Source organism: Chrysoperla carnea, chromosome X (assembly GCF_905475395.1).
Source record: "Chrysoperla carnea chromosome X, inChrCarn1.1, whole genome shotgun sequence".
NCBI classification, from domain to species: Eukaryota; Metazoa; Arthropoda; class Insecta; order Neuroptera; family Chrysopidae; genus Chrysoperla; species Chrysoperla carnea.
Window position 1 is genome coordinate 405001 of NC_058342.1, and position 10621 is coordinate 415621.

The following is a 10621-nucleotide window of genomic DNA, read 5'->3' on the forward strand; positions in this document are numbered from 1 at the left end:
GTGATTCTTCATATTCATACCTGGGCCCATGCGCAAACCCAGGTATTCAACATCAGCGACCACAACAAGACGCTTGATCTCTCCCTCCCTCGTCACATATCTTGGTCGTCTGTCTGTACCTATCCTCCCTTTAAGTGGCATGCAGACTGTCTTCGTGTCTGACACGTCTACACCCACTTGTTCACCCCATTCAACCACTGGTGTCATGACTCTTTCCACCCCTTCCAGTGCCTCTCCTCTACTAACAGCCTCAACCATTATGAGGAGATCATCGGCATACGCCACAACTTTAACCCCCCTATTAGTCAACCTCTCCAGCAACTCATTCATACACAGGTTCCATAACGTTGGACCCGCTATGGAACCCTGTGGACAACCCCTGGTCATTTGGACCCAGACACACTTCCTGCCTGACATCATCCCCGCATACCTGTCCGTAAAGTAGCTGTCCCACATGCGTAGGTCAGATTCCTCGAGCCCAGCATCACGAAGCTTCTGCTTAACCAGCTCCCAGTACAAACAACTGAATGCATTCCTAAAGTCCACAAAGACTCCCAGGACATATTTGCATCTACTAATATTCACTAACTGTACCATCTTTAGCCAGGCGTCCTCAACGGTTCGGCCCTTCCTGAAGCCATATTGGGCCTCATTCCACCCACCCTCCATGGCTGCTTCAAGCCGATCGACCATCAGTCTTTCCAGGACCCTGCCCATACCACTTAACAGGCTTAAAGGTCTGTAAGACCCCGGGTCACTCAAGATCTTATTCGGACCCTTTGGGAGAGCCACAACTCTAGCCAATTTCCAAGGTCCTGGAAAGTATCCACCCTCCCAACACGAGTTGAACAGATCCGTAATCACCTCCGGGACAGCTTCCCATATCCTGGCGATTACTTCATTTCTGATCCCGTCTATACCAGGAGCCTTGCCCATCCTCATACGACAGACTGACGACTCAACATCCTCTTGACACAGGATCCGGGACTCCCCGTCCTGAGTCAGAGGATGTCTTATAATATCCCCTTCTTGTGGTTCCGGTACTTCAATGGCTCCTGGAAAGAACGCATGAAGCAGGACCCTGGCACTTTCATCCCACGTACGTGTCCACCCATCACGCACCTTTATAGAGCCTATGTTCTTAATGTCAGTGTTACGACATACTCTATATGCCGTACCCCACGGACCACTTCGTCGGACTATCTCATGCCAATGAGACTGTTTGGCCTCTTTTATGGCATTGACATATTGTCTTCGCATATTCTTATATTGCCGCTTTTTCACGTTTATTAAGCCACCCTGTCTCGCGATCTCTTTCTGCAGGTCCCGACGCTGCCTTCGTAGCCTGCTCTTGAGTTGGCTCAAGTCAGCATCCCACCATGCAACTTTACGCCCTGGGAGCCTCTGTTTTCTCACCAGACATGCCTCATTTGCTTGGCTGATCCACTGGTTAACTTTCACCAGCTTGTCTCGCATGCTCAGCTGAAGGAAACTTTCCATTCCTACTTGAGCTACTAGGTCTTGTAAGTAGCTCCGGTATGCATCCCAATCCACACCTACAACGCCCCAGTCCAGATGTTCCACCCTCCCTGTTCCCCGGTCATGTTCGAGATCAAGTAGAATCATATTGTGGTCGCTGATGCCACCATCCACCAGCGTCCATTTAAAATCCCTTGCCCCCCAATCCCCTATACTAAGCGTAACGTCGATGTCGCTCATACCCCTAGGACCATCGAAAGTGTATAGACAACTTGGTCGGTTTAATACTCCCATTCCCTGTTGTAGAATCCACTCAGAGAGTCTTGTCCCTCTCGTTACAGAGGGCCGTCCCCTGTTGTCTCCCTTACTGTGCCATAATGCAGATGTTGCATTGGCATCCATTGCAATTAGGAGTCTTCTCCTACAAACATCCAATACAACATCTAGCCGTCCTAGCACGACATCAATGTTACCCCTTGGAGCACAGTATGCACTGCACATATATGCTTCGCCAAAATCACCCCTGACCCATACAACCACACAGGTCTCTGTGGTTAGTTCATCCAACATCATGCTTTCAAGGGACCGATCACTTATGACAATGGCAGCTTTATGCCGTCCCACCCCGTACGTACGCATCCAAGCTGGCAAACCCCTGATGGCCCCGTTAGCCGTGTAGGGCTCCTGCAATAGAGCTACTCCCACCCTCTTCTTTACTAACACAGGTCCCAGCTCAGCCATGACAGCGTATGACCGCTGACAGTTGAACTGGACCGCTCTAAATTTATTTTGGGGGGCCATTAGTCCTTTCTAATGCGCCCCTGTAGCCTCTCATATTTTTGGGCATACACTGGACACCCCATGGACGACGCACTATGTGTGGCAGCCATTGCTAACCAACCTTTCTTGACACAATTGCCACAAGATTGTGGGCTCTTACAATTTGCACTCAAGTGGTCACTGCCACCGCAGTTCCAACACACTCTCTTAGTGAGAGTGCATTCTGCCATAATATGATCGAACGCCATGCATTTGTAGCACTGCCTAACCATGTCGTGTTCCCTGACACGCATGCTTCTTAGACCCAAAAACACCCTTTTTTTATTGATAAGTGGCTGACGCCACTTCAGTGGTATCTCTAAAACCACGCTTACGCAATCACCCTTGCCAAATCTCCCCGCTAAACGCACTCTTTCATGGAACTCCTCTGTAGTGCACATTCCACTCATGTTTTTACGGTGGAACTCCTTGAGCAAGGAGTCATCGTCCCATTTACGTGGCACATCATAAATTAGCATACGTGGAGGTGTACCTAACGGCTCTTCCACCGTGAGCCCGCACTTCTTAAATTCCTCACTTTCCTTGAGTTTCTGTAGGTCCGCCTTAGAGGCCGCCTCCATGGCAACACCCCCACGTATCTCCCGGACCGCCCTTACCCTCGCCTCCACGCTATCCTCAATCGCCGCTAGCTTGGCCCTAACAGCCGCCGCCTCCATTGGCCCATCCACCCCTTTAACCAAGACCGGCCAGGACTTAGCCTTCCTCTTCCTTCTCTTCCTACTCTTACGCCCCTTCTTCCTAACTTCCACCCATTCGGAGGAGTTCCCAGTGCCCTCCGTCGTTGGGGCCACAGCTGGTGCATCATTACGTAACTGCACGGTGCCTGAATTAAGTGCCTCATTGTAAAGCCGCCTAGGCCCCGCAGCCTCGGCACCCCGTGCTGGTACCGTCTCAGGCCTTCTTTGTACCATGCTCGTAACTTGAGGGCTACCTCCCATCCCATTTTGTAATATGGCTAATTCTGTCTTGGCCGCCATCAATTGCGCCTCAAGGCTGCGCACTGCATGACTCGCAATGTCACGCATTTTATTAGCTGCCCGTAAGAAGTCGTGCTTCTTTTTTCCGGATAGCTTAGCGGCAGCAATAACGTTTGCAAAACGCCTTATTACGGCGTCCATACCGCGCAACGGGTCCCCTTCCCTACAAGGACACACATTCCGGTCCGTCTGCGACGTGCCTCTGTCCGCACTGTTCGTCGATGACCCCACCGCGACACTCGAGCCAGGCGTCCCCGGTGGAACCACTCGAGGTTTCTTAAAACCCTTCGGGGACCCATCCGAATTGGTTGAGCCCGCTCTCTCCCGCTTCCGTCGTTCTTCTGCCTGAGATGTATCCATCTCCTCGACCTGTGGCAGTTTTTTTGCCACCACCACCTCACTTCCTATTTTAGCTGAAGAGCTTGTGCTGCTCCTCTTCAGTGACGCTCTCGTGCCACTCGCAGGACCAGCCTGCGTCAGACCCCCCACGGACGGTACAGTGTTTACCGAGGCGCCGCTCGGGCCACCAGTTCCGGACGGTGACATCTCCCCCGCAGTTGCACTCCCAGCAGTGCTTGACAAAGGCTTTGATACATCAATATTTTCCATTACAGCGAAGTTACGACTCATCGTGTGTGAGGGAGCGAGCCGGGTATTGCTGATAACGGGTACACCCAGGGATGAGCAAATCCCGTAGGTATTTACACATCCCACCCCTGTACTCAGGGGACCAACACCCATTAATGACGCCGCCGATATGGAGAGGTATAAAACCTTCCATACCGTACGCAGACACGCCAAAACCCGCTCGGAGCAACACAGGTTCCGACCCCTGTGTTCAACGCACACTTCCTGGCCAGGGTCCGAAGCTCGTCGTTCACCACTCCGAACGAGTAACACTTCGATTGCACAGCCCGTAGACTGTACAATAGCCTTCACCAGGGTGCCGCAAAGCCAATACGACACCGGGATCGGGCACGCCCGGTGCACTCGCCGAAATGGCCAGCCACAAATAGGAATACATCAATACATTAGGAATATACAGCCACAAACGCCACGGGACATCACAGGGTATTGGTTAGATGGGTTTTCCTTCCCATACGCGCGACCTTTGGTCCGGGAGAGCAAGCTCCACTCAATCAGTGGTTGGTGCAAACCGATCAAGCCCCCCTATCCGCCACCCGGGGACCCGCCTGATACCAGTGTGCTCTGGTCCCACCGGCACTGCGGCCGGTGGCAGGAGTAGATAGGGACAGTGGGAATCTCGTTAATCCATTCATGCGCGTCACTAATTAGATGACGAGGCATTTGGCTACCTTAAGAGAGTCATAGTTACTCCCGCCGTTTACCCGCGCTTGCTTGAATTTCTTCACGTTGACATTCAGAGCACTGGGCAGAAATCACATTGCGTCAACACCCGCTGGGGCCATCGCAATGCTTTGTTTTAATTAGACAGTCGGATTCCCCTAGTCCGTGCCAGTTCTGAGTTAACCGTTAAATGGCGGCCGAAGAGAACGATACGCATATATAATAAATAATAAAATCTACGTATACAAGTATATTTCAATTAAATTATTTTATTTATATATGTTGAGTAAAGTCTCGCAGCAAGAAAGTTCCGTAGGAGGCCAAAGCACGGGACCGAACTCGAATTCACACACACACCAAACAACACACACATAATAATTATGCCCGTGCATATACAACATTAAATGCATAACTTATTATACAACATATACACCAACATAAGTAAATAATATCATCACATACCACATATCATACAAGTACAATATACAGCAGCTAGATACATTACATTACATTAAATGCACAGTTAATATAATAAACATAAAATGTATATAATATGTCGGTACATAATATATGATAATGTGAGGGTACATGGTTTCATCTCGTCCAGGCCCGGCACGTTGGCCATAACCTTCTTCCCAATCAAGCCCGACACGCCCCGGTCCTCAGAGCCAATCCTTATCCCGAAGTTACGGATCCAATTTGCCGACTTCCCTTACCTACATTAATCTATCGACTAGAGGCTCTTCACCTTGGAGACCTGCTGCGGATATGGGTACGAACCGGCGCGACACCTCCACGTGGCCCTCACCTGGATTTTCAAGGTCCGAGGGAATGATCCAGACACCGCCGCAAGTGCGGTGCTCTTCGCGTTCCAAACCCTATCTCCCTGCTAGAGGATTCCAGGGAACTCGAACGCTCATACAGAAAAGAAAACTCTTCCTGAATCTTCCGACGGCGTCTCCAGGCCTTTTTAGGTTACCCTGACGAACTCTCTTACGAGGGCCCGACTTATAAACGGTTCCGCTGCCGGGTACCGGAATAGGAACCGGTTTCCCTTTCGCCCAATGGATGTATATATTTATATATATATATTTATACATATTTATTAATAATGTTTATTGTTTTTTAAAAAAAAAAAGCAATAATATTTATTAATAATATTGTATTTATATTTTTATATATTATATTTATTTAAACACATCAAAACATTAACATCGGTTTTCACCTAGGGCTTAGGATCGACTGACTCGTGTGCAACGGCTGTTCACACGAAACCCTTCTCCACGTCAGTCCTCCAGGGCCTCGCTGGAGTATTTGCTACTACCACCAAGATCTGCACCGATGGCGGCTCCAGATGGCCTCACGGCCAATCCTTCCGCGCACACCACCGCGACCCTCCTACTCGTTAGGGTTTCATGATAAAAGATAAATATCTTTTATCGAAAATACCAACTAACGGTAGAGTATAAGCATGACGCTTCAGCGCCATCCATTTTCAGGGCTAGTTGCTTCGGCAGGTGAGTTGTTACACACTCCTTAGCGGATTCCGACTTCCATGGCCACCGTCCTGCTGTCTTAAGCAACCAACGCCTTTCATGGTATCCCATAAGCGTCAATTTTGGCGCTTTAACTCTACGTTTGGTTCATCCCACAGCGCCAGTTCTGCTTACCAAAAGTGGCCCACTTGGCACTCTGATCCATATATACAAAAAAATATATTCTCATAGCTTCACATTATAAATAATGTTTTTAAGCAAGCTAGAGATCTCACCCATTTAAAGTTTGAGAATAGGTTGAGGTCGTTTCGGCCCCAAGGCCTCTAATCATTCGCTTTACCGGATGAGACTCTTATATAATGAACGCCAGCTATCCTGAGGGAAACTTCGGAGGGAACCAGCTACTAGATGGTTCGATTAGTCTTTCGCCCCTATACCCAGTTCCGACGATCGATTTGCACGTCAGAATCGCTACGGACCTCCATCAGGGTTTCCCCTGACTTCATCCTGACCAGGCATAGTTCACCATCTTTCGGGTCCCAGCGTGTACGCTCTAGGTGCGCCTCTATTATAATAAAAATCCGAAAACTAAATTATAATAATATAAGACGCCCTAGGAGTGCGATATTTAATACATAATATAAATATATCCTCCTTTTATCATTTATATTAAAAAATATAAATAATATTTACTTTCATTGTGCCTTTGGGTTTCATAAAATTTTTATAAATATTTCGATGAAAAAATATTTTATTCCCAATGACTTGCGTACATGCTAGACTCCTTGGTCCGTGTTTCAAGACGGGTCCTGAAAGTACCCAAAGCTATATCGTCGCTGACAGATAAATTTTTAATAAAAAAAAATGAGCCAGTTCATTATCATACACCTACTGACAGTTAAATAGTATCATATAACGGCATAAAATCCGTATATATAATATGTTTTAATAAAAAAACCTATTTATACTCGTGGTGGATCTGAACGCGTTAATAACGCGACTCAATATCAATTTATAATTAATACCATCAAACAATTAATCAAGAAACATAGGCGTTTAACATACACAAAATATTATCAAAAAATAATATTGTACATTAATCAACGCACCAATGCCTATAGATTAATATTTAATGGGTCGCAACGTCCTACAAGATGAGAAGTGCATACCTCGTTATCATACAATTAACAATATACAGCAGTGCATATATTTTTACTAAAAATAAATTCCTAATAAAAATTTTTGTCACATGCTAGTACAAATTGGTTGATTAACGATAAAAAGTAAATGAATCTCATCTTTCGACCTTTCGGGTTTCTCAGGTTTACCCCTGAACGGTTTTACGTACTCTTTAACTCTCTCTTCAAAGTTCTTTTCAACTTTCCCTCACGGTACTTGTTCGCTATCGGTCTCGTGGTAATATTTAGCCTTAGATGGAGTTTACCACCCACTTAGAGCTGCACTCTCAAGCAACCCGACTCTAAGGAAAGATTCACCTATCATCCAATAATAATCACTACGGGCCTGGCACCCTCTATGGGTATATGGCCCCATTCAAGATGGACTTGGATGTATTATATAAACAATAGGTTTATATTGAATCTTCCTAAACACTACATTCCCCAAGTGTCTGTTTATCAGCCACGGGGTTCAGTGCTGGGCTTATCCCTGTTCGCTCGCCGCTACTAAGGGAATCCAAGTTAGTTTCTTTTCCTCCGCTTAATAATATGCTTAAATTCAGCGGGTAATCTCACCTACTCTGAGGTCATAAAAGTTTTTAAAGAAGTATTAAAACAAAAATTTTTTTTGTATATATTATGTTTTTGTTATATTTATAAGTAAACAATTTTCTTAATTATTCATACTCAAATTTTTTTATAATATTATTATATAATATTATTTTTATATTTATCTAAAGAGAAGAAAATAAAAAATAAATAATTATATATATTAATTTTTTTCGAGTATATTGAAAATTTTATTACAAATAAAATATTCCATAACAAAATATTAATATATAATATTTTTGTTTTTCTTCTTTATTTAATATTTTAAATATATTATTAAATATCATTTATTATTAATATTATTATTAACATAAAGTTTTATAATATTATATATAAATGATAAAAATAATATTGATATATTAATTAAAAAATGTCGACAAATAATAAAAAATATATATATTTTAAATGCTATTAAAAAACATTTTATATTTATTTTTTTCTTATATTTGGCATAAAACATTCATATATAAATAATTTTACATTTCTTTTATAAAAATTTTATTTATCAATTTATAATTAAATATGAAAAAATAAATTTTCTTTTTTAATTATTGATAAATTTCTTTTTCATAAAAAAAATTTTATGTAAAATAATCTTTTATTATATTATAATATAATGTATACGACCCTCAGCCAGATGTGGTCCGGGAACAGTATCCAAGGACCGCAATGTGCGTTCGAAATGTCAATGTTCATGTGTCCTGCAGTTCACAAGTTGACGCGCAATTAGCTGCGTTCTTCATCGACCCACGAGCCAAGTGATCCACCGTCCAGGGTAATCTTTTTAAATTTTAAATGTAAGTATTATTATTAATAATAATCTTTATTTTTAATATAAAAAATAAAATTATTAATTTATATATCTTTATAAATTCTTTTAAAATAAAAAAATTTTTCTAGAATATAAATTATACATTTTTTTTTAAATATTTTATTTTAAATATATATATATATATATATATATATATATATATATATATATATATATATATATATATATATATATATATATATAAAAATTAAAGACATTATGGTATTAATAAATATATACATAACATTTTTGATATTTTTGTTAGTGCTAGCTAGATTTAATAATTAATATTTGGTATATTTTATAGAAATGTATTAATTTTTTTAGTATCTAATATTATTCACACAGAACCGCAAGGTTATTTATCTCTACGAGAATCACAGAAAAATTCAGAATATTGCAAATTCATTTACCGTGACATCGAGTCGGGTTTCAATGTCAAAGATTTCTTTATTCGGGATGGTCTTTTGTGTAAATTCGTGGGTAAAAATCGTGTGAAAAGAATAGTTCTTCCCGATAATTTTCTAAATTATACACTTCAGTATTTTCATAATCTATCTCATTCCGGTATTACTAAACTGTACAGAGATATAGCCAAAAGGTTCTGGTGTAAAAATCTATTTCAGTTGGTTAAAAATTTTGTTAATAAATGCGATATCTGTGCGGTCATGAAACCATACAATAAATCAATGGTCGTTAAACCAACATATATATCCCCAGAAAATGTCTGGACACATTTGTATATCGATTATATTGGTCCGTTAATAAATTCCGTAGAAAAATTAAATACATTTTTGTAGCCATGGACGGATTTTCCAAATTTCTAATTACAATTCCTACTCGTAGGGTTATGGCAGCTGTAACAGTTAAAAATTTAAAAAATATATTTTGTCAGTATGGTTACGTGGATTTTGTTATTTCTGATAACGCTCCGAATTTTAGGTCAAATTTATACAATGATTACCTAATGAAATGCGCTGTACGACCGGTATTCATTTCAGCTTACAACGCCCAAAGCAATCTTTCCGAACGCGTCAATAGAAATATTAAAATAAACTTATCCTCTGTTTTAAAAATGGAAGATTTAAATCATAAGTTTTGGTCAGAATTATTGAAATCTGTTACTTTCAATTACAACCGTACGTACCATTCTTCTATTGATACGACACCAGCAAAAGTTTTTCTGGGTAGAGAATTGAAAACTCCTTTCGATTTAGCGTATAGTATTAATTTGGCTGAAAACGATTTTTCGATAGATGATGTGAAGGTCGCGATTCATGCCGCGAACGTAAAAGCTTTAAAGAAGTATAAAGATTATCCTCTTCAATCAAATCTAAAAATAGGTGATACGGTTATGGTTAAAAACATGGAACCATCTTCGACTTTTGATACTGATAAAAAATTCGCTGTTAGATTTTCGGGTCCATATGTGATAACAAAATTTAATACCCCGTCTTCTGTACAAGTAAAACATATTAATACAAACGAAATTAAAAAATGCCATGTTACACATCTTAAACCTGTCCATCATAGTACTAGATAATTACATTTTCCTAAGGATACTAATACTTATTTAACGATATATATCTAGGGGAGGGAACTGGTACATCAAAATTGTAAATTAATTAAAAACTTATTGAGCTATTTATAAATTACTTTATTCTTTTCAAACTTTAATTTTTTCGTAAAATTTATACCATGTTGATAATTTAAAAAAAAGTTCATATTTCGGAGTCTAAACTGTTATTGTCTAGGGCTATTTATCTCAACGATATTTATCTCTACGAGAATCACAGAAAAACTTCGGAATATTGCAAATTCATTTACCGTGACGTCCAGTCGGGTTTAAATGTCATAGATTTCTTTATTCGGGATGGTCTTTTGTGTAAATTTGTGGGTAAAAATCGTGGGAAAAGAATAGTT

The 10621-nt window shown here is 41.2% G+C and overlaps 1 non-coding gene and 1 pseudogene across 1 annotated transcript; both read right to left on the reverse strand.

Moving 5' to 3' along the window:
* Window positions 1-7868, reverse strand: part of LOC123303176 — a 10814-nt pseudogene extending 2946 nt beyond the window's left edge.
* Window positions 7869-8510: 642 nt separating this feature from the next.
* On the reverse strand, window positions 8511-8665 carry LOC123303140. The gene has a single exon (XR_006535575.1). It is a non-coding gene; the product is annotated as a 5.8S ribosomal RNA (ribosomal RNA).
* Window positions 8666-10621: the final 1956 nt, after the last annotated feature.